General features: G+C 40.8%; 1 protein-coding gene across 5 annotated transcripts in view; it reads right to left on the bottom strand.

Moving 5' to 3' along the window:
* Nucleotides 1-26,193, bottom strand: part of nrg3a (neuregulin 3a) — a 600,542-nt gene that overhangs the window by 95,434 nt on the left and 478,915 nt on the right. The window lies entirely within an intron of this gene.

The raw sequence follows: 26,193 nt of genomic DNA, 5'->3' as shown, positions 1-26,193 counted from the left end.
AATATGTCAGTTGCATTGCTAAAATGAAATAAAATATAGGGATAATGTAAAGGGCAATGGTAGTATAAAATGAAAACATAATAAAAGTCCCATTTTGTTTTACGTGGCTTTAACTACTATGTACAGTTGAAATCAGAATTATTAAACCCCCTTTAATCTATATATTTTTTTCCAATAGTCTACAGAACAAACCATTATCATACAATAACTTGCCTAATTATCCTAACCTGCCTAGTTAACCCAATTAACCTAGATAAGCCTTTAAATGTCACTTTACCCTGTGTAGAAAAATGGCAAAGATAAAACAAATCAGTTATTAGAAATGAGTTATTAAAACTATTATGTTTAGAAATGTGTTCACTCCTTTAAACAGGCATTGGGGAAAACAATAAACGGGGGAGCTAATCATTCAGGGGGGCTAATAATTCTGAATTCAACTGGACTCAATTAGTCTGATAACCTGCCTATTATTAAGATTTGGCTTTTATTACTACTTATAAAGCAAATATTCTGCATTGTCCAATCCTACATTCCCAAATTTACCGTGTACCTAAAATCAACTAAACTAATAACTTCTATTAAGCAGGAATTGAGGAGTTTGAGCTGAAGTCACAGTTAATGGTTTGTTAATAGTGAGAACTGTACCTTAAAATAAAGTGTGACCATACTCATCATTTAAAAATTTCTGCATGTAAAGACATTTTTAAATTAATATCTGTAACTTTATTTATAATTACACTGTTGATCCATGCTTTACACCATACTTAAATTTACTCATGTGACCAAATCTGTTGCTAACCTTCACTGTTTCCTATCTAAATATCATTATGCATATTTTGTAATAAAACAATATGAACACAACTGCATTTATTGTTTGTTTTTTTGTTGTAAGTTCATAGTAATTAGGGCCATATAATAAGAAGTGTGAGTGGGAAAAAAATATATAAATATTATAAATAATTATAAATGAAAAAAAAAAATAAAGACTATATTTATATCATTACTTATTTATTTATTTTGGGTGCTAATTGTTTCTTGTGTTATTGATTGTGCTTAACTTGTCCATAAACCAGAAATGTTCTTTTATTATTCCCGCTAGGTCACCCTACAACTCTAATTATACAATCAACAACCTTAATAACTATTAATAAGCAGCGAATTAATCAAGCCAAGCTCATTCTGGAAACGTAGCCCCGCGGACGTTTCTGGAGACCGTGATTTACGTGACCGGAGGTATGTAAGGCCGCGTTTATTTTTTTCCGAGCGAACGCTGCGGGGTTTGTGGCGCCGCTCCGCCCCTCCTCTTCGCGCTCGCCGGCCGCAACTCGCCTCCGAGTGGAGGGCTTTCCCGATGCAACCAGTTTGTCCGCTTAGCTCACAGCATTGCCTCGGCGGAGAGGAGGAGGAGGAGGAGCCGGCCGCAGGGACGACGACCGGGATCGAGCCCGGGGAACATCGGTTCCGGAAATCAGGTAAGACGAAAAACGGAATCCGAAAAATAAGGGCGAGAACGCGGCGGGATCCGAAAACGCGGTCGAAATCGAAGACGAGGGCTTTTGCTTTTTTTTTTTTTTTTCTGGACGGCTTTTGCGAACCGTCACTCGGGAAGGAGGAGGAGGAAGAGGAGGGCGGCCGAGTCGGCCGATCCGGCGGCTTTTCGCGCGAGAACGGCGCGGGCGCGAACGGCGTGCGCTCCCGAGAGGCTCCCGAGAGGCGCCCGAGACGCAAAAAAGCATGCACAGCGGCCTCTCGCGGATCCGCAAAAACAAAAACCGCTCGAATACGTACCTCCCGGGACGTAAATCGCGGTCCGCAGAAACTTCCGCGGGGCTACGTTTCCACAATGAGCCCGGGTTGAAATTATTAGTTTGAGCTAAACACCATAATTAGTGATTTGTTAATAGTGAGAACTGTACCCTAACATAAAGTGTGGCCATACTTATAATTTTAAAATCCCTACATGTAAATAAATCTGTAATTAATATCTGCAACTAAATTTATAATTAAGAGACTAAGTTGAAAAGAAAATGAATCAATGAATGAAAATGTATAATTAAACTGTTGATTCATGCTTTACACCATCCTAAATCCCCATATGATCAAACATGTCCCCATTTCCCATCTAAATGTGACTGTTAATATTTTGTAATAAAACAACATAAACACGATTGTATTTATTGTTGAGTTTTTTTGTTTTAAGTACTCAGTAATTAAGGCCATATGATAAGAAGTGTAACCAGAAAAAAAAGACATATTACAAATAAAAAAAAAAAAAAAAACAAGACTATATCTATGATATTATTCATTTATTTTGGTAGCTAATTGTCTCTTGGGTTATTGGTTGTGCTTAACTTGTCCATAAACCTCTAATTATACAATCAACTATCTTAATAACTATTAATAAGCAGCAACTTAGGAGTTTGAGCTTAATGCCATATTGATGGTTTGTTATTAGCGAGAACTGTACCTTAAAATAAAGTGTGACTATACTTATATTTTTGAAATCCCTGCATGTAAATAAATTAGAAATTAATATCTGTAACTAAATTTATGATTACACTATTAATGCATGCTTTACACCATCCTTAAATCTACCCATATGATCAAACATGTCCCTAAAATTGCCCAATTCCCATCTAAATTTTACCGTAAAAAATTTGTAATAAAACAACATGAACACGATTGCATTTATTGTTTTTTGATGTTGTAAGAACATAGTAATTAAGTCAAACAGTAGGGCTGTGCAATTAATCGAAAATCCAGTTTCGATTTCGATTTTGGCTTCTAACGATTATGAAAAACCATTAATCGAGATAAACGATTATTCCATCCCATACCGCCCCCTTTCCAGTTGTACACATTTGTTGCTCTACAAAGCTCAGTTCCACGTGAAAATGACTAAAAGCATGTACTGTAATGTAACTTTTGCAGCATGGGATGCTGCTATCTTCATGCACTGATCATTCATTGATGTACATTCGAATCATTCATATTTTTTGAAAGCGTGAAAGAGCACATGCTCTTGTGTGTGCACGTGCCGCGCTTAGCCTCGGACAGGCTCGAAAACGAGCAGACCACACATCTAACGCCATCTCCTTAATGTGAGTGCTTTAATGGTCAAATACATGCACATTTGTGTCAACACGGTTTTTAGTGAATGTTCAAATTAACCCTCATTTGTGTAATAAACAAACAAGTTGAGAATCAAAACACATGTGAAAGAGAAATTATATTAGAGCCGCACTATTCTTAAAGTTACTGCGCGCAATATTCTGGAAGCTGCCAGCTTTTATCATTAAAGCAACAAGTGGAGAAAATCCCTTAATGCTCTTGACTGAAGGACTTTTGTAGCTAATTTTTTTTTTTTTTCTTACAATGAAGATGCTTAAAGCACAGTTTAAACATGACAGATTTAATAACTCATTTCTAATAACTGATTTCTTTTATCTTTGCTATGATGACAGTACATTATATTTTACTAGATTTTTTTTAAGATACTAGTATTCAGCTTAAAGAGACATTCAAAGGCCTAATTAGTGTAATTAGCTAAGTCATTGTAAAACAGTAGTTTCTTCTGCAGACAATCAAACATATTCATTGCTTAAGGGGGCTGATGATATTGAGCTATTAAAATAGGTTTCAAAATATTTAAACCTGCTTTTATTCTGGCCGAAATAAAACAAATAAGACTTTCTCCAGAAGAAAAAAACAGAGGAAATACTGTGAAAAATTCCTCTGGTAAACATCATATGGGAAGTATTTATATATAAAAAAAATTCACAGAAGGGCGAATAATTTTGCCTTCAACTGATAATCGTTTTGAATAATCATGATTACAATTATGACCAAAATAATCGTGATCATGATTTTTCCCATAATTGAGCAGCCCTACCAAACAGTACAATAAAAAGTGTGATCTAAAAAAAAATCGTATAAATAACTCTAAATTTTAACATAAAAAAAAATTAAATAAAGACTATATATTATTTACTCATTTATTTTGGTAGTTAATTGTCTCTTGTGTTATTGATTGTGCTTAACTCGTTCATAAACCAGAAATGTTCCTTTAATATTCCCGCTAGGTCATCCTACAGCTCTAATTAAAGCACATTTTAGGGGCCAGGATGGTCCCTGTGCATCCAATAACCATAAATCTTTTAGACGTGGATAGCCAATCTAAGTGAAAAATGTTCGAGTGTTTTCAGGAATCAGATGGGAAATCCAGACGTGCCGTGTCATGCATCTGTTGCAGATGGCAGTGTAGATTGATTCGGAAATACATGGGCACAGCGAGTTTGCTGATTTTCTACCTCAGCAAAGCCCTGACTGCTCGAATAAGTCCTCTCTGTGTTCACTAAATATGGAAATGAAATGCTTGTCTTTTATATATGAAATATGTATGCCATGTCCCTCCCAGCCAAGCTGTTTGCTCTCTTTCTCTCTCCAGCTCTCTCACTCATGCAAACTGCTCATGTGTTTCTGCCTGTCTCACCGTTCCTCTCTCTCTCCTTCCTGTCATCACTTTATCCTCATTTTTCCCCCACTTCTTGACTTTTCAAAGACACTGGAGGCTAATCCTGCTTTCAGCTGGTTGAGTCAGGAGAGCAATGTGACAAAGAAAAATGTCCCTGGCTCTAAATGGCAGAGTACAAACCGAGCATATGCATATGGCATGAGCACGCGCCTCAACAGATAACGTACGCCTTTGTTGTCTATACGGCACATTTCATCCTTTTACAGAGGATCAAGTGCTCAATTTAATGCTGCATATTTGTTATACTGCGTTTCCCCAAGTTGCCAAGAGAAAAAGACATTTTAAAAAATAAATCCGCACCATTTATACAACATAAATAAATAAACACTCCTGATTTCAAAATGACATTCTTGTAGCAAGGCCTACTCAGGGAACATTTCTTAAAAGAGACATTTAAGTTTCAAGAGCATTTCTGCAATCTCAAGAACATTTTGCCCCTTAAAGAAACTTTTGTGTATTGGAAGGACTAAAGGATCTTCGTGGAACAATTTGTGCCAATAAAGAACCTGTCCAATTGAAACATTTGCCTGGCTCAGCATCTTTCTCAGAGGATATCCGATCAACAAAACATCATTAAAATAATTAAGAAAATATCAATGTGTGAATATTTGTAAAATGTGTTTTGCTGGGCGTCACGGTGGCATAGTGGGTATCACGATCACCTCACAGCAAGGACCTCACTGATTCGAGCCTCAGCTGGGTAAATTTCATTTCTGTGTGAGTTTGCATGTTCTTCCTGTGTTGGCGTGGGTTTGCTCGGGGTGTTCTAGTTTCCCCCATAAATCCAAACACATGCGCTACAGGAGCCAGTCGCACCAGAAGTGCATAAGTTAAAACGTAACCTATAGTTGTAACTTAAAAGGACAGTAAGTTACAACTTACATACTACTAAATATTTTTGTATTGCACCAGTAAACTTAGTTTAAATGTAACACTACGTTCCAACTAAATATTAAGGCAGCCTCCACCATGTATAACGGTAGAAAAGAGACAACTGAGAGATTCGTTTTTACATTGAGGAGCTCGTGATCATAATAAAGAATGATCTCCCTCTACTGTACTCACAGCCTTATTTTCCTCCCAAATCTCACATTTTTTTATTCTGGTTTATAAAACAAGAGTTTAATTTTCTTTCACTAAGTGTTTTGTGTTTATTGTATCCATCAATTAAAATGAGAATTTCTTCACGAATGAGTTTTTCTTCCTGCTATTTTTCTCTTGAATGAGTAGGATGTAAAAAAATCAAGTTTAATGTTTCGATAACTTTGCATGCATTCGTGGCTCACAATGCAGATGTGTGCGACATGTATTTTTAGTGACTGACTGTAATTGAATGTGCTGTAAAAATGTAGAATTTCATTTTCATAGGACAGTTATATATAGTCGCATTAGTTGCAGAATTTTAAAGCAGTTTATTGATTTAAATGCTTTTTATTAGATATCATGTCATTCAATGCGACTATGCGCATGACTTTACAAAGAGCTTACGACCTACTCACTACAATTTGCCCTAAGAACATGTGGTGCAGCCAAAGTGAGAACAAATTTAGTTACAAACTAGCTAGTAGTTACCAAGGCCCCAGAGTGGACTTTACGTTCCAGTTTAAGAAAGAACTTACGAACAGCTAATGTAACACTACCCAGGTGATAAGCTAAATTTTCAGTAGTGTATGTGTGTGAATGAGTCTGTATGAATGTTTCCCAGTGATGGGTTGAACCTGGAAGGGCATCCGTTGTGTAAAACATATGCTGGATAAGTTGGCGGTTCATTCCGCTGTTGCGACCCCAGATTAATAAAGGGACTAAGTCGAAAAAAAAAAGAATGAATGAATGCGTTTTTGCTTATCATTAAATTATTAAAATAAAAGTATAATAATGAAAATAGTGACAACACACACACACACACACACATACACACACACACACACACACACACACACACACGAAATGTCTGTCATGCTGGAGATTCTGCAAAAGATTTGAGATGCATCGCATGGTCAAACATGTCTGTTTAGAAAAACAATGCAACCGGAGTGCAGAAGAAAGAAAAAACGAAAAAAGCATTCTGTCTAACTGTCCTCTTATAACACAGATTCAGGACCTGCCATTGTGACAGCAGCTCATAAGATGCACTCAAACTGTTTTGAATTGAAAATGTCATGTTACAACTAACAGCCATAGCTTGGGGCATTTTTGAGAAGCTACTGGAGTTAAGAGGCAGATTGTGGTTTTGCTTTACACTGTGCTACATTTCAATTTTTGTCTTATATAAACATGAGATTTGACCACTGCGTTTTATGGCTCATGCTTTTTGCACATTACACACGGTTCTAAAAGCATGGTGCTCAATCTTTTTTAAAGAGAAAAAAAGTGTCTTGAAATGTTTCTTTTTTTGCTGTTGTTGCATTCAGTGCAAAAATACATTCTTCATGAATGACCTAAACCAGGGCTGTCTAAACTCAGTCCTGGAGGGTTGGTGTTGGAGTTTAGCTCCAACTTGATCGAACACACCTGTCAGGAAGTTTTTGTATATCTAGTACGAACTTGATCAGCTGGTTTAAGTGTATTTGATTAAGGTTGGAGCTAAACTCTCCAGTACACTGACCATCCAAGACTGAGTTTAGGCACCCCTGACCAAAACAAACAGAAAAAAAGAATTGTTCTGTTTTGCTACATATTTCCAATTGTTTCACATATATTCACAAAGTACATCTTAATTTTCTGGACTTTTGTTCAGATATTAAAAATGAAATGCTTCGTTTTATTTTTGTGTAAACATGAATGCGATTTCTGGAGAACGCACTGCTAGATTCAAAATCAAAAATTAAGAGAATATTGCCAATCAATATTGCCAATTTATAAGTTTCCCCTTATAAATGACAACAATTGTGAATTAAGGTGTTAAAGATATGTTTTAACACACACATAAGCAATTTTTGACCGAAGGACCTCCATTTTAAGAACTATTTTAAAAACAGGCTCATTCTACAACTCCCTTAGAGTTAAACAGTTTAGTTTTTTTTAAATGCGTTTAACCTGTCTCAATGCCTGGTGGGAGCTCTTTTAGCTTAGCTTAGCATATATCATTAAATTGTATTAGACCATTAGCATCTCACTCAAAAATTACCAAATATTTTAGTAACTTTTGTTACATTGTATATTAAGATGAAGTGACATGTTTAGCACAGTCGCCTCACAGCAAGAAGGTTGCAGGTTCAAGTCCTGGCTGGGTCAGTTGGCATTTCTATGTGGAGTTTGCATGTTTATTCTGTGTTTGCGTGGGTTTCATCCGGGTGCTCCGGTTTCCCCCCACAATCCAAAGACATGCAGTATAGGTGAATTAAATAAACTAAATTGGCCAAAGTGTATGTGTGTGAATGTGTGTATGAATGTTTCTCAGTACTGGGTGGAAGGTGAAATGACATCCACCGCGTAAAACATATATGCTGGATAAGCTGGTGGTTCATTCAACTGTGGCGACTCCTGATGAGTGACAAAGCCGAAGGAAAATGAATGTGTATCAAGACAAACAGAAAATGAAAAGTTGATACGGCCCATATGGATAGGAACTATACTGTCATTCATAATATTCATAGGACTAATTAGTGTAATAATCAAGGAACATTGCTGCTGTACCATGGCTACTGCAGGTACAATGATACTACAGAGTTAACTAATTACGAAATCAACTAATTTCCCATGTTTGCACACAGTGAATCTCTTTATTTTTTATTTTTGAGATGCTAATGGTCTAATTTGATTCAATAATCTATGCTAAGCTAAGGTAAATGTGCTTTCACCTGACAGGGTGATCAGCTAAATGGATTCAAAAATGGTAAAGTTCAACTTTTTAAGTCTAGTGGAGTAAAATAAGCCTGTTTTCACATAAAAAGTGGAGTGTTCTTTTAAAGGACTGAATAAAAGACTCATTCACTTATAAAAACAAGCACGTGTTGCCACCTACTGGCATAACAATGTAATCTTCAGGATTAATCCTGCCGACTGGAAAAATCCTCACCACTAATCCATAGACCGCCAGTCTGTAAGAATTTGCAAACACAGGCAAGCGCAGAGATATAAACACTGAAAGTCCCACTTGGCTGATTGCTCAATCTAACTATCTTGTATAATTTACCCCATTTCCCAAGTCTGAAATGAATGGTTTTCAGTCTAACCATCTTTCTTTTTGTCAAGTACAAATTAAGAACTTTTACAAATAATCTGATGCTGTGTTCATGGAACAGACACCCCTTCTATATCATTCTGATTTCCCCCCTTATTACCAGAACAACCACAGAAAACTGATGAAATTGAATAATTTTGAATACATTTGAATAATTGTCTTTTTCCAGTCAAAGCCAGAAATCCTAAGCATACCAGCAGCAACAAATATTCATTGGGCCTCATTGGTGAAACACAGGAAGAGCACATTTCTATGCAAATTGTCTATAAACCCCTCTTTACATACATTTCCGATGTGAACATTTACATTACTGTAATTTTATGAATGATTAAATCATGTTTCCTATATATAGCGACACAGTCATGTAACGTCGGCGCCCTTGTCCAATCTGATGTTAACAATTATCATCCTTCACTCTACAGTGGAAATCTGCATACGACTAATTGAATGTAACTGTCACATGCATCGCTGGTAAAGATTTTACACTAATTGCACACGAGGAGCTATAGAAGGTTGTGAGTCAGTAATCAAATCAGCAGCGCAAACGGACGACTGTGTGCTTTACATAGCGCATAGGTCATGCCTGAAGGGTCTGTGGTCAATTAATCTCTACCCAATTAATGTGTCCACAGCCAAGCGGAGCTGATAAAGATCTGCAAGATAAGAAACCAGTGCAGTACAAATTTACAGAAGGAGGATCATTAAAAGAGAGATCAAGTGCTGTGGCAGCATTGTGCGGAACAGTCATTATGGGCGCAGTATGAGCTGTGGCAATTGGCAAACAGTGGCAATTAAAATGTGGGGAGTGGAAGGAAAAAAGGTGGAGGTGTGGAACTGTGCCCAGGAGACCACATTTGGGCTGCTTGCCTCCTTTTATCATCTCGCTCAGAACAGACATTTTGATTTATGTGGAAAGATGATACATGTTTAACGTGGTAGGAGGTTTCCTGGTGCTCAGCATACGGCCAAAGTCAAGGCCTTTCTTTCAAATAAAAGCTTTTCTTCTCTCTCTTGCACACTGGAGAAGTATGTCAGTTAGATTAACATGAAATAATGTAATGCTTCTCGATTGGAAAATGTGACTGTGACTTTTAATTGACTAAGGCAAAACTCCATGGTGTACTCTAGGGGAGTCAAACATATGGATGCCACCCAAAAAGACATCTAATCTGGCTTGATGGATGGTTGGAACAGATACGTAAAATAATAGGTCCCACTTTATATTAAGTGACCTTACCTACTATGTACTTACATGTAATTAAAAACAATGTACTTAATGTGTTCATAATGTATTGCAGAACACTTCTGGTGCTATTGGGGTGGGGTATGGGTACGGTTAGAGACAGATTGGTGGTATGGGTAGGTTTAAGAATGGGTGTAAAGGATGGTCAACAGTGTAATTACAAATGTAACTGCAGAAATTAAATACAAATGTAATTGCATGCAGGCATTCAATCAAGCATTATACAATGTATAAACATATAAGTACATTGCAACTGATTATTAACTACAGTGCAAGTACATATTAGATAAGGCCACTTAATAAAGTGGGAGAATATGATAAATAAAACAATATTTTAAAAATTAAAGTGCAGTATACAGTATTTTACTTGAGAAGCAACAGACAAAAAAAAAGTAAAGGAGCGAGGAGTGTGGGACAAAATATCTGCTATAAAAAAGTCTGCTTTAAAATTGCAATAGTTGTTTTAATGATGCAAGAATGCAATGAATCTTGAGAGTCCACAAGCATTCAATGGAGGATGAAGTTTAGTAGAATGAGCCTATACTTCATGAAAATGAGGCAAATGTGGCTTTTATGGGTTGTCGGTTCCATATTTATGTGATATTAAGTACTGCTGGTACAATGCAATCAAGAGAGCGTTTTCTCTCAAATTATTAGTGTGATAACAGATGAACTGATTTATACAGCAAAATTTCAAAAACCATTTATTAGGAGACCTACATTTTAAACAATGACTTCAGTTGTTTCTCTTTCCAACCATCAAATTGTTCTTAACAAGTAAATCAGAAAGTTGAGCACTAAAGTGCAAAACTGTAGTGTTTTGCTTATAAATGAACCCATTTTTGAACAAATCATTTAAATTAATACATTTGTAATTAATTCACAATGCCAGTCACCTGCTCAATTACATAATAATCAGGTGTATATCTATTAATCCATCCATCCATCCATCCATCCATCCATCCATCCATCCATCCATCCATCTATTCAATAATCCATCCGTCTGTCCATCCATCCATCCATCGATCTATTCGTTAATCCATCCGTCTGTCCATCCATCCATTCCTCTGTCCGTCCATCAATCCATCCATCTGTCCGTCCATCTGTCCATTCATCCATCCATCCATCCACCCATCCATCCATCCATCCATCCATCCATCCATCCATCCATCCATCCATCCATCCGTCCGTCCGTCCGTCCGTCCGTCCGTCCGTCCGTCCGTCCGTCCGTCTGTCTGTCTGTCCATTCATCCATCCATCCATTCATCCATCCATCAATTAATCCATCCATCCCTCCATCTATTCATTAATCCATCCATCTGTCCATCTATCCATCCATCCATCCCTCCGTCCATCAATCCATTCATCCGTCCGTCCGTCTGTCCATTCATCCATCCATCCATCCATCAATTAATCCATCCATCCATCCATCCATCCATCGATCCATCCGTCCGTCCATCCATCCATCCATCCATCCATCCATCCATCCATCCATCCATCCATCTATTCATCTATCTATCTATCGATCCATCCATCCATTCGTCCATCTATTCAATATTCCATTCGTCTGTCCATCCATTCATCCTCATCCATCCATCCATCCAACCATCCATCCATCCATCCATCCATCCATCCGTCCGTCCGTCCATCAATCCATCCATCCATCCACCCGTCCGTCTGTCTGTCTGTCTGTCTGTCTGTCCTTTCATCCATCCTTCCATTCATCCATCCATCAATTAATCCAACCATTAATCTATCCATCCATCCATCCATCTATTCATTAATCCATCCGTCTGTCCATCCACCCATCCATCCGTCCGTCCATCAATCCGTACATCCGTCCGTCTGTCTGTTCATTCATCCATACATCCATCCATACATCCATCCATCAATTAATCCATCCATCCATCCATCAATTAATCTATCCATCCATCCATCCATCCATCCATCCATCCATCCATCTATTCATCAATCCATCCGTTTGTCCATCCATCCATCCATACATCTTAATTAATAAATTGATTAATATTGATGTGAGTAAGTTGTAAGTAAATTAAGGTTTAACCAAAGCTAATTTGTCCCGTACCATTACATTTTTTTCTGAAAAGAAGCCTTAATATGTTATGGGAACCCCTGTTTGAAATCATTCATTTTTATTTCACAATGAGCGACTATATATAACACACATGTCCTTCTATCACTTCTATGCTCCTCCCAACCCTATAATTTTCTTTGAAAATTTTGCAATGGAATATTCATTAGTCTCTGTGACCTGCAAATGAAAATGTTAATATTTCTCAAGGACCCAGAATGTATTGAATGTTGCCTGGCTTTTAATTAGCACCACCGTCATTAATTAGCAGGAACAAACGGGTGAGGGGGGGAGGGGATGCTGGAAGGAGGTGTAGATCATTCTAACTAAGAGGCAGCTTTACAGGCGCAGATAAATATAAATACCAGTCCTCCAGCTGTCAAGATTCTTACCGAATGTGAGAAGAACATGTGCATTTAACTATATGCACCGCTAATGATCAGGCTTCAGCATGTTTATCACAACCAGAGAACCATGTGAACCCATTTATGGAGTTCATAATTACATAATGAGAAATGTAACAGACAACAGAACAGAAGCAAGATGCATAAATACCAATTAAAGCAACCTGATAGTATATCATGAGAACCTTTAATTAAAAGGTATGAGATCTGGAATATGTTTCCAAGCTACTCATACAGGCATTTTGAGATTGAGGGCATGATACTATGTTTAATCATACCATGTCTATGCTGGCTTTTCAGAATACTGTTTATATACTTTGGAATTGTTAGTCCAAAGAGAGGATGGAATTATAACTTAAGTTAACATGAAGATGTTTTTAATTGCTGCATAACAATCATTCCATAAAACATATATACAAACACTATAATTTAATGAGCAGCAAATCATCAAGTGAACTAAGAATATTGTTGATGTTGTTGTTGCTACTTTAATATTTACACTAGTAGGTGTTGAAAATATATTGTATTTATGAGTGAGTAATTTAAATATGCTATTGCTTATACTCATTCATGACTGAAATAAGTTATTGTCTTGATTCTATGTGTAATTAATATCAACCAATTCCCTCAAAACAGGAACAAATAAAGAAAGATTTATTTATGAAGTGCAATGTTCTCAAACTCAATTCCTGGTGAGCCACAGCTCTGCATAGTTTATCTCCAACCACCTCCAACTCACACTTGTTTAATAGTCTCTAGTAGTTTTGAACGCCTTGATTAGTTGAATCAGCTGTGTTTGATTAGGGTTGGAGCAAAACTGTGCAGAGCTGCGGCTCTCCAGGAATCCAGTTTGAGACCTATGATCTAGTGACTCTCCTTCAACTGTCCAAATCATAAACATTGGGGTCCACATTAGCAATTAATGGGGTCAATGCATATTACTAACATTTGAACATATTATTATGCACTTTTAACTGTTTCTGTGCATTCTGGAACATATCTCTTAAAGTTGTACCCCCCCGTAAACCCAGAAATGCGTGTTTGTGTCTATTTCTGTTTACGCACAGGTGCAGTTAAAGGGCAAACCCTCAGTTCAACTCTGTTTGTAGCTCTGATTCAACTGTGTAATTCCCTCACAAGGGCCAACCAAAACTTCAGTCAGCCAAAAAAAAAATCATCTTAGGTTAATCACCTCTCTGTTTTCTGTGAACATTACACAAACACAGCACAACAAATGGCAAGCTAAAAGTAGAAACTAGTACAAACTGACCAAACTCAAGCCATAATCATAATCGCACAAATAAAAACTTCAGATGCATTTTGGTACAGCAGTGTTTTGAGGTTTAAAGTTTTTAAAATGGAAGTTTTTGAAAACAATTCTTTATCATTGCCATGTAAAAATGCATATGTAAGTAATAAGTAATATGTGCATATGCTTGATAACCGAAGCAACAACAGCATTTATAAATTGACATTGCACATTGTACATTACAAGTTTGTAAATTGTCACAGATCCATGTGAACAAAGAATGTTTTGACAACATAATTGAAACTATTAAAATGTGTAAAGAAAATATATTTTTATTTCTTATTACATCAATGTCCATTAAATATACCCCATAATGCAAGTTACTCAATATGTCACATAAGTCACATAACAATAGTATCACACAATAGCAATCATTTAGATTTTTTCTAAATATCCACCCAAATGTGAACAAACCAGGCTCATTCTGAAAACATATTTCTATATGGCTACATTTAAAGAGAGCACCAAATATATACAAAGTGGTACTTTTTTTGTTTGTTTTAGTTTTATTGTAAATCCACCAGAGGCCGATGTAAATGCTTTTTTTTTCTCAAACTTCTCTTGCGAGTGCCATTCATGCCTGCTCTTCTCACGTAAATCCAACAGAGGCCACAGTGTACGCTTTTTGAGATCTCAAATTTTTCTTGCGTGTGCTGTTCAAACCTGCTGTTCTTGTGTAAATCCACCAGAGGTCGCTGTGAATGCTTTTTGAGATCTCAAACTTCTCTTGTGCGTGCCATTCATGCCTGCTCTTTTCACATAAATCCAACAGGGGCCGCTGTGTAAACTTTTTGAGATCTCAAATTTATTTTGCGATTGCCTTTCGTGCCTGCTCTTCTCACGTAAATCCACCAGAGGCCACTGTGTATGCTTTTTAAGATCTTAAACTTCTATTGCGAGTGTCATTCATGCCTGCTATTCTAACGTAAACTCACCAGAGGCCGCTGTGTATGCTTTTTAAGATCTCAAATTTCTCTTGCAAGTACCACTCATGCCTGCTCTTCTTATGTAAATCCACCAGGGGCCACTGTGTACGCTTTTTGAGATCTCAAACTTCTCTTGTGAGTGCTATTTATGCCTGCTTTTCTCGCGTGAATCTATGAGAGATCATTGTACACTTTTTGAGATCTTAAATTTCTCTAGCGAGTGCCACTTGCACCTGCTGTTTTGATGTAAATCCACCAGAGGCCACTGTGTATACTTTTTGAGATCTCAAATTTCTCTCACAAGTGCCATTCATGCCTGCTCTTCTCATGCAAATCCAGCAGAGGCAGCTGTCGACTGACTGATTGACTGACTGAATAACTGACTGACTGACCGATCATCTAACCCACCCTCCTCTTTCCCGGAATCCAACCAACAGTGTTTTGAAAAAAGCACAGATTGACCTGAAACCCATACTTCATTCTACAAAAGTTACAATCTCCAAAAATGTGTACAGTGGGAAGTTTTCAGAATAAGCTGATGTTGCATGTGACAGTACTCATAGACTACGTACAGCATCAGCAATTTAAGATGTTTTTAAAAACAATCTTTTTTCAAATCTCATAGGATTCTTAAACCTCAAGTCAAATTTAATCGCTTTTCAAGCACTTTCCAGGCGCCTTTTCAAACTTTACAAGGTGACAAATTCCATATTTACATACATATTTATACGTAATAACATTATATAACACTGTACGCTATTTGATATAGTGTTTTATATTAAAGTATTGCAATTTTTGATGTTTGCCCAAAGCCCAACATTGAATTGCTGTTATTTAAATGTAATTTATTTGCATCCTAAATGTGTCATATTTCATCTTATATTCATATTTATTTAAATTGTATGCTTTCTTCAGTCATGAAGTAATAATCTCCATGCTTTTAGTCTTTAACCACTGCTTAATTAAAGACAGACAGATGATGCTATAGGCATAAACACAGAATTTGTTTTATGCAAAAGTAAAAATATTTATTTTCTTTGAATATTAAAATAGTTAATTATTATTACCTATGTCTTAAGATCAATTATTGTGCACAACAAAATTATATTTTCAATTTGTTTCAAGCACTATTCTCTTTTCAAATCTTGAAAACACAAGATTAATTTTCAAGGATTCCCAGCACCCTCACAAACCCTGATTTCAAGCCTTAATTGATCAGTAAATAACTTTTAAAGTGTATGGGAAAAATAAAACAAACCCTTAATTGAAACAGAACACGAGACAGTGTCTAAGGAAGTAAGTGGCTTATGTACCAAACATTTAAAACCACTGAGAGGGCATCGATTCACATTGAAGATTTGACATTTGAGAGAGCCAGCTTCCCAGCCCCTTAAACAAAGCAGAAACTATGGATTTTCCTCCTGTAACCGTCGACCATTTTGCACATGATCATACCTGTGGCCACTTGCACACAAAAAGACGCAGAGTCAATCAATTTCCAGAGGTGTGAAAAGATATTTAAAGTGTCAAGCCATTTTCCAAATTTCTCTCAAACAACAAGATACGGATACTGCAGTAACTTGTTGTGTTTAACTAGCATTATCACAGATCCACACTGCAATGAGCCCAACAGCGCACTAGTGAAGTATCCATTATAGTTAGCACAGAGGCTAGCATTCACCCGCTGTGATCTACTGAATCGAGTGAAGAGAAGTGTGAGAGGGTACAGGTACTCTGAAGAGCTCTCAGAGAGCCATTTTCTCTGTAGTTTAGCACCCCTGGTCAACCTGGCAGTATGCTGGGAAATGCAGACAAGAGAGTAACACTAAGAACATCACTGGTTTCTCTGTCACTGGCCTTTCCCTGTGTGCTTAACATGAATGAGAGAGAAATGAATGGACGTTTTTTAAATTGAAGCTCTGAAAAGTTTAATACACTTTTTGTATTTGACTTTGCGACATCAAATTATAAATATAAGAATATTTACTTACATACCTCCGTTTAAATGACCATAATGGGCTTTTATTAAAACAACCAAGAGCTTATGCTAATACAATATTCGCACTTCAATCTCAGTATAAAATGATTATCCCTGTCCACAATATACAGGCTTTTCTTTCTTTTTCGTCTTTGACCGCATTGGTTCAGAAATAACCTTGTCTCTGAGCTGATCGAATAGCACTTATTAACGCTGCCAAGAGAGGGTCTGATTTCATGTTGGCTGTCTGAAACCTAGTTTCAGACGCTGGCATATGCACTATCCTTCGTTGATGAAAGTTGGAGGATAATAGGAAAAAAGGAAAGTAATTCAAAGCCATTAAATGTGTTCAAGAACTGGTAACATAATTTGGGGAAATGGACCCCTTTTTTCTCCAATCCAGTCTCCTTGGAAATAAATGCCTTTGGTGACATTTCTTCACAAGTATATTGTGCGGTGTCTGACATGTGTCACTAAACTTGCAAAATAAGCGCTACTATAAAAAGTATTTCTCATGTAAAGCAGTACACGTGAAAGTAAACAGTAAACATTTATTTGTTGGAAAACGTCGAGAATAAAATGTGCTAAACACATAATGCTCATAATATCATAATGTCAATAATAATAATAATAATAATAAAATATAATGTACCACTTTCCTAGAGATGGGTTGCGGCTGGAAGGGCATCAGCTGCGTAAAAACGTGCTGGATAAGTTGGCGGTTCATTCCACTGTGGCGACCCCAGATTAATAAAGGGACTAAGCTGACAAGAAAATGAATGAATGAATGAATGAATAATGTACCATTTTTAAAAAAAAATTCTAAAGTAACCATGCCATTTCAGATTTTGTTTACAAGTCTTCACCAGGTGAACTACTCAACAAGTTTCCTACATCACAAAAGTCAAATATACAGAGCTGGTTTTGGGTAAACATCAGCATGTATTATATTACAAATCATGCACTATTCTAAACGTTTTTTAAAAGGATAGTTAAAATATATATATTTACTCACTATTTACTCTCAATTGATTGCAAACCTTAAAGAGCTTTGGTTTTACTTCCTTTTTAAGGTGTTTTACTGCTCCACAGTTCTGGAAGATGGAACTTGTGGAATTGTATGCATTCAAAAAAAAAAGTTCTTTAGTGACACTGATGATCTAGAAAGAACCTTTCAAGAGTTCGCCCTTAGCTGATGATTGATTATGAAGTGTGTTCATAATCAAGGCAGAGAGCCTTGAGCTTGTGAGATCCTCGAGCCCTGGGGAAGGCTCTGGGGAAGGCTCTGGGGAAGGCTCCCTTTTCCTTGCCCTGACAAGGAAAAGGGAGGAGTAGGGGTGAAAGGGTTGTTTCTTTAAGACGAAGATTTCTAAGGTAAGATAATCTTGTTATTCATAGTGATTTAGGAATCAACTGATTGCTGAATTGTGCGTTAGCTAATGAGGACCAGCTGCTATTAATCATAAGCTCGTGCTCCTCTCAAAATTAGTTTATAAACAAACTTCACTTAAAAATTCAATTAATCTTTCTATTGCACAAGAGATTCTGCAAAGAGTAAAAGTGGAAATAAATTGGTTATTCTATGACACCACTGTGAAGAAGAAGAAGAAGAAGAAGAAGAAGAAGAAGAAGAAGAAGAAGAAAAGAAGAAGGAGAGGAAGAAGGAGAAGATGACGAAGTACCACAAGTAAGCATGTTTTTTGAGTTGAGTTTTTTTATTTAGATTTTAGGTAAGCATATTTTTTGAGTTAAGTGCACTCTTTTGTACTTTATGGGGTATGTATGGATAAAATATGCCATCTTGACAATCTCTATTTGTTGTGCATAAATCAAGAACATTTTCTGATATTTTAAGTCTTTTGTTGCACTGTTACTCTTAACTATTGAAAACGTAAAGGGCACCCATGATGAAAATCCTCTTTTTGAAGCTGTTTGGACAGAACTTTGTGTTGGTATTGTGTCCACAGTCATATAGAGGTGATAAAAAGACAATATGCTTCTTTTTTTATTCTTTTTTACACCACAACCTGATGTAGGAATGCAGTTTCCCCACCCACCTAATTGACTGACAGCCATGAATTAACATGTCTCCATAGACAGAACAAGACAAGACAGAATGTGCACAAAGCAACTGGATTTAAAAGATCTGTTGAGCTCTCTGTGATCATCAATCAACATCAAATGTGATCAGGAATGAGTTTTACGAGTTTAAATGTTTTTAAAACAGCATGCTTGTAATGAATTACAGTGATTTTACCGTTTTTATCACCACAGCCACATGTCAGTACAATTATAAAAGAAGACGCTTCAATCCTGGTTTGTGGATGTTAAATCAGGTTTAGTTACAGCAGTGGATATTAATGTGTAGCCTGTTAGCTACAAATGTTTTTGTACTGTAGCAAAGTTAAATGTGCACGCTGCGTGAACTTTGTAACAAAATTGTGTGTGACTCATCAAAAGGCTTGAATAAACTCCACGACAAATACATCAAATAATCTTTGGGAACGTTCTTACTGTAGTATTTCTCACAAATTTTATATGAGCTTCCTTCATGTCTGTCACTGTGCTGTTTATCTGAGACAGTCTGAGACAGTGACACTGTGATAGGCATGTTGGAACGGTGAGAGGGAAGGACTAGCATTAAAGGTACAGGCCACAAAAACAGCTACATAGTATTTAGAGCAGAAAATTCCAATATTCTGAAAGGTATAATACATAATCTGATGGGTGTTTTGAGCTGAAACTTTACAGACACATTTTGGAGACACAAAATAATTCTCTTAAATCTTGAAAAGGGGGTTAAAACAGGTGCCCTTTAAGTTTCCATTAAATGAATTTGAAGTCTTCACTGTGATAAGGTAAAAGGATGTAACGTGGCAAAAGACTGCAGAAGTTGATGTCCTATCAGTGTGTCATAATTATTCCTTGGACTCTGTAGGTTATGACAAGACGCTTTGTTTAATTATTCATGACAGCACACGCTGCTCTGCTTTGACAGATACATCAAACTTTGAGACTGCCTACAGTAACTGAGAGATACACTCATGGATCAAAATTTAGCATTTCATTTTTGCTTTATAAGTGTTTCTGGATATCATATGCTCTTGTTCATAATATATCCAGAACCCTCCACACAAAAGCGATTCTGTCATTTTATCTTAAGCGATCAAATGACTCATATAAATACTTTAAAGCTTTTTAAAGACACAACTGAACATGCTGTACATTTATTTGTGCATTAACCCATCACAGGGTACACTACATGTGTTTGTTTAACCTACAGCAGGGGTGTCCAAACTCGGTCCTGGAGGGCCGGTGTCCAGCATAGTTTAGTTCCAACTTCCTCCAACACACCTGCCTGAAAGTCTATAATGCTGCGTTTACACCAGACGCGGAACGTGCGTCAAGCGTGAGTGATATACATGTTAAGTCAATGCAAACACGTGAATAGACATCCAGCGGCGCGATACGCACAAATGGTGCGGCGCGAATGATGCAAATTGCACGATTGGCACGGGGCGAATTGAGCGTTTTGAGCGTTTGACGCGCTTAACAAGCGTTTCGCGCAAATTTCTCGAGTTCGAAAATCTGGACTTCAGCGTACATTCGCGCCGCGTTAACCAATCAGAAGCTTGCTCTTGTGGGGGCTGATTGTGACGTAGAACCTGTTGTCAGTGTTCTGAGGGAAATCCTCCACCCTTCACCGACAACAGTTCATCAAACTTGGCTAGCCTCAGTCAGAAGCACCGCTGAAAGCCTTCGTCATCCAGGTTAAGTTTTTGGAGGAGTTTATGAGCTCACAGAGCTGGATGCACCTCTGAAAGGATGTAGTGGACTCAGACACGACCCTAAACGTATTGACGCTGTATTTCAGTCTTCATAAAGCACATAAACACTGTTATTTTCTTCATAAAATCCATGTTAGCCATGTAGCTATGAAGCTAGAGTCTTCGGGCATACAGAAGCCCTGCCCATTACGCGAATTCGCGTCTTTTCTGAAGTGAATTTGACACGCGAATGAAGCGAGTGAACTCAAATGTTCAAGCGGCTATTCATGCGCGAATAGCGCGATTTATCCGCGCATTCCGCGTCTGGAGTGAACACAGCATAATACCTAGAAAGAGCTTGATTAGCTGGTTTAGGTGTGTTTACTTGGGGCTCGAACTAAAATATGCAGGACACCGGCCCTTCAGGACCGAGTTTGGACATCAATGACCTACAGTAAGCTTACAAAACCAAATTACAGCTTAAGGTGGTGAATAAGGTCTGTTTTTAACTCTTTATCTTCAATTTCATTGTAAAAACCTTCATACATACAACTAAGATGAACCCATACCTGCCAACACTCCTGTTTTTCTCGAGTCTGTCTCACTTTCCACCACCCCCGGTCTACAGTTAGCACTCCACCTCCCGTGTCCCGGATTTTAAGATGCAATTGTTGGCAGGTATGGATAGACCATTCATCAAAGTTCTCTTGGAAATACTCGATACATGAATTTCGCTCATTACAAAACAGAACTTAAAACCCAAACTCCCACCCCTCCCATCCAACACTAACCAAAGTATTTGTGGAAAGCTCACAAAAAAAAAAATAAATAAATAAATGAATAAATAAAGCATACATAAATAACATTTACAATCACAATATGCAACTGGCTGAAAAAAAAAACATAAATTGAAGGTGTACATGGACAATAAAACCAAAAGAGACTCTACAAAATAATTATAAGATAATTTTAAAATAAATTGAATGAAATAAAATAAATAACAATGAAATAAAATAAATAAATATTAGTATTAGTAGACTGTCTGCTTGATATTTGTTGATATTACTGCTAAACAGACACTTAACTGACTATAGAAAACTTTGCAAGTACATGTTAACTTACATTAACCCTAACCCCAACCTAACAGTCTACTTATAATCTAATGAAAATTAAATGGCATGTAGATGCAATGTAACGTTCGAGGTTACAGAAGTAACCCTTCGTTCCCCGAGGAGGGGAACGGAAGTGCCATGAATGGGAGGATTCGGATCAGAAGCCGCTTATCTGGAGAGTATTGAACGGGCCAATGAATGAAATTAATTGGCAGCGTAAGCTTGCGCAGGTGTGCGACATCTGCAATCATCTCAGCATATAAGCACACCTGAAGCCAGCAGACGCCATCCTTTTAAGCTGAAGAGACTTTCAAACAGCTAAGGGACAGTCATTATGGCGACGGAATATGGCACTTCCGTTCCCCTCCTCGGGGAACGAAGGGTTACTTCTGTAACCTCGAACGTTCCCCTTCGGTTGGGGAACTTCAGTGCCATGAATGGGAGAATATGGAAAGCGCCATAATGACTGCACCTTACCAACACCCCCGATGAGGAGATAGTCAAGCAAGCGTGACGCACCCACATCATGGGGGGCGCGGTCCTCCAACGTGTCCCTGGCCCTAATTTATCCTACTTCAACAGAAGTTTTACGGATTTAGATATATTTTTTGGGAAGTCGTGAGCATCTAGATAATTCTAGGAAATACGACAGTACGTTGGGAAGCGTGCAATCCCGATAGGGAGGACGCTGCGGAGGCCATCCGTTACCCAAGGGGGGGATAGATGGCAGAATTACCTATGGACTAGCCCTAAAAGGGGGAGTACGCATAGCAAAGAGTGGTTAGCGGAGAGGGAAGACACGGGTCCGCCCAGGGGGGGGACTTAACCGTGGCGGAATAAGCATATGGGATCGCCTAGTGGGGATCACGCATAGCAGGCACCTATACCCAAAACGCGGGCTGACCAGCGGGCAGACCTACAACGTAGTGGACCAGCAAGTGACTCCTCCGCTGAGTCAGTGCTGGGGGCCACGGAGGAATCTGCAGGGCTCACCTGACGGGGAACTTTACTGACAGATAAAAAAGGCGCACGTACCTCCGTGTTAGGGAGAATGAGCAGCAAGCGTGTTTCAACACCCTACCGAGTTGTCTCCTCAATCACCAAAGGGTTACCTAATACCCTTGAGGAAACCGGCTCCACTCGCAGATTGTAAAACCTTGCAAATGTGTTGGGTGTCGCCCAGCCCGCAGCTCTACAGATGTCTGTTAGAGAGGCGCCGCGTGCACGCGCCCAAGAGGATGCAACGCTCCGAGTGGAGTGTGCACGTACTCCCGGGGGACACGGCTGACCTCGACTCGAATAAGCGAGTGAAATGGCATCCACAATCCAGTGGGATAATCTTTGTTTCGATACGGCACTTCCCTGCTGCCGACCGCCATAACAGACAAAGAGCTGCTCAGATGATCTAAAATTCTGAGTACGGTCCACATAAATGCGCAGAGCGCGAACTGGACAAAGTAAAGAAAGGGCTGGGTCTGCCTCCTCCGGGGGCAGCGCTTGCAGGTTCACTACCTGATCTCTAAAGGGGGTGGTAGGAACCTTGGGCACATAACCGGGGCGGGGTCTCAGGATAACGTGAGAGTAATCCGGCCCGAATTCCAGGCACGAGTCACTGACCGAAAATGCCTCCAGGTCCCCGACTTTCTTGATGGAGGCCAACGCAACCAGCAGAGCTGTCTTCAGGGACAGAAATCTTAGAGATACTGATTCGAGTGGCTCAAAGGGATCGGATCGCAGACTCGTGAGAACGAGGGCGAGATCCCAAGAGGGCATGAGAGGGGGGCGAGATGGATTAATTCGCCTAGCACCCCTAAGGAACTGGATGACCAGGTTATGCTTTCCCACGGTGCCGCCAGCTACCGCGCTATGATAAGCGGAGATGGCGGCCACGTAAACCTTGAGAGTGGAGGGCGACAGCCTGCTGTCCAACTTCTCTTGAAGGAAAGAGAGCACAACACTAATCTGGCAATTTCGGGGGTCTTCTCTGCGAGAGACGCACCATTCAGTGAATAGACTCCACTTCAGGGCGTAGGCGCGCCTCGTGGAGGGGGCTCTAGCCTGAGTGATGGTATTAACCACCGCAGTCGGTAGGTTACCTAAGTCTTCCTCGCGTCTAGGGACCACACGTGGAGGTTCCAAAGATCGGGGCGAGGGTGCCAGATGGTGCCCTGTCCCTGAGAGAGTAGGTCCTCTCTCAAAGGGATCCGCCAGGGGAGGGCCGTCGCGAGGAGTGAGAGCTCTGATATCCAGGTCCGGTTGGGCCAAAGGGGCGCAACTAGCAGAACCTGTTCCTCGTCCTCCCTGACCTTGCACAGAAACTGCGCGAGCAGGCTCACTGGGGGAAACGCATACTTGCGCATGCCCCGAGGCCAGCTGTGGGCCAGTGCATCCGTGCCGAGAGAGCCCTCGGTCAGGGAAAAAAACAACTGGCAGTGAGCGTTCTCGGGGGAAGCAAACAGATCGATCTGGGCCTCCCCGAATCGCGCCCATATCAGCTGAACAGACTCGGGGTGGAGTCTCCATTCTCCAGGGCGTAACAGCTGTCGTGAGAGCGCATCGGCTGCACGATTGAGCGTGCCTGGGACGTGAATGGCGCGCAGCGATTTCAGCCGCGGGTGACTCCAGAGGAGCAGACGGCGGGCGAGCTGAGACATGCGGCGAGAGCGCATACCCCCCATGCGGTTGATATACGCCGCCGCCGCCGTACTGTCCGTCCTGACCAGCACGTGTTGCTGCTCCAGCACCGGTAAAAAGCGGTGGAGAGCGAGGAACACTGCCAACAGCTCTAGGCGATTGATATGCCAATGCAGCTGGGCACCCTTCCAGAGGCCCGCAGCCGCATGCCCGCGACACACGGCCCCCCAACCCGTGTTGGAAGCGTCTGTTGAAACAACAACATGGCTGGACGCCTGTCCTAGAGGCACACCGGCCTGTAGGAACGAGGGGTCGTTCCAAGGGCTGAGGGCGCGGCGACACAGCGCAGTAACCGAGACCCGGTGTGTGCCCGCGTGCCATGCGCGTCTGGGGACCCGATCGTGAAGCCAGTGCTGAAGTGGTCTCATATGGAGCAACCCGAGCGGCGTGACGGCGGCTGCGGATGCCATATGCCCCAGGAGCCTCTGAAAGAACTTCAGTGGGACCACTAGTTTGCTGTCGAGCTCCCTCAGACAGTTCAGCAACAGGCGAGCGCGTTCCTCGGAGAGGTGCGCTACCATGGTGATCGAGTCCAGCTCCATCCCGAGAAAAGAAATCCTCTGCACGGGGGCGAGTTTGCTCTTTTCTCGGTTGACCTGAAGCCCCAGTAGGCGGAGATGCCGAAGCACCTCGTCCCTGTGCATAATCAATTGCTCCCGCGAGTGGGCTAAAATCAGCCAGTCGTCGAGATAATTGAGTATGCGAATGCCCGCGAGCCGAAGGGGCGCTAGGGCACCCTCCGCGAGTTTGGTGAAGACCCGCGGAGACAGAGAGAGCCCGAAGGGGAGGACCTTGTACTGCCACGCTCGACCCTCGAACGCAAACCGCAGAAATTGGCGGTGGCGTGGAAGAATGGAGACATGGAAATACGCGTCCTTCAGGTCTATGGCTGCAAACCAATCCCGAGGACGAACGCATTGGAGAATGCGCCTCTGCGTGAGCATTCTGAACGGCAGCTTGTGCAGACAGCGGTTCAAAACGCGCAGATCTAGGATTGGCCGTGACCCACCGCTCTTTTTGGGTACGATGAAGTATGGGCTGTAAAACCCACTCTCCATCTCGGCTGGAGGAACCGGCTCGATTGCACCCTTCGCCAGGAGGGCAGCAATCTCCTCTCGCAAGACAGGGGCGGACAGGGGGTTGACCCTGGAGAAATACACGCCCGTAAACTTGGGGGGCCGTTTCGCGAACTGAATCGCGTAACCGAGTCTGATTGTGCGTATGAGCCACCGCGAGGGGCTGGCCCGCGCTAACCAGGCAGGCAGAGCCCTCGCTAATGGAGTCATCGCTACAATCGCTGACGTACCAGCGGTGGGGCAGCGCGGAGTGGGTGTGCTGATCCGGGAAGCACGAGGGTCCCGCGGAAAAGCTGGAGGAGAGCGATTCGCTCTGGCTCCGCACCCTGACTCCGGAGAGGGGGCTGGAGGGCTGAGGGAAGGGAGACCGTCCCCCCAGCGCTCGTGAGCCACTGGCGAAGCACGTAGAGTCTGCGAGCCGGAAGGCAGCGCGTCCCGGACTGGCAGAACTCGTGCAGTCACATCCGGGGAAGGGGAAAAGTGCTCTTTTACTGATGTTTTGGTGGCACTGAAAAGTACCGTTGTAATCGGGGCCCCGCCCTCCAGCGGGGAAAGAGCAAGTTTCCTCTTCTCCGGATGGCCTGTCTCAGGGACGCTTCGCGGTCCGTTTACCGGACTTAACGGCGCCCTGGGCAGGAGGGGCTGCCTGCTTTCGAGGTGAACGCCGCGCCCGCTTGGCCGGAGGCGCAGGCGGGGGCGGGGCAGCACTCGTTGGCGGGCGCCCTCGGCGAGGAACAGCGGAGGTGGATGGCTCGGCGGGCGGAGCGGGCTTACGGCCACGCCGATAGATGACATTGCCCATCGCATCCGACTGCTCTTTCACCGCCTTGAATTCCTAGGTGAATTCACCGACGGTGTCGCCGAACAGGCCAGCC

The sequence above is a fragment of the Danio rerio genome, chromosome 13 (genome assembly GCF_049306965.1).
Source record: "Danio rerio strain Tuebingen ecotype United States chromosome 13, GRCz12tu, whole genome shotgun sequence".
In the NCBI taxonomy this organism is placed as follows: domain Eukaryota; kingdom Metazoa; phylum Chordata; class Actinopteri; order Cypriniformes; family Danionidae; genus Danio; species Danio rerio.
Note: the sequence above shows the minus strand (reverse complement) of the source record. Positions and strands in the feature narration are given on the sequence as shown.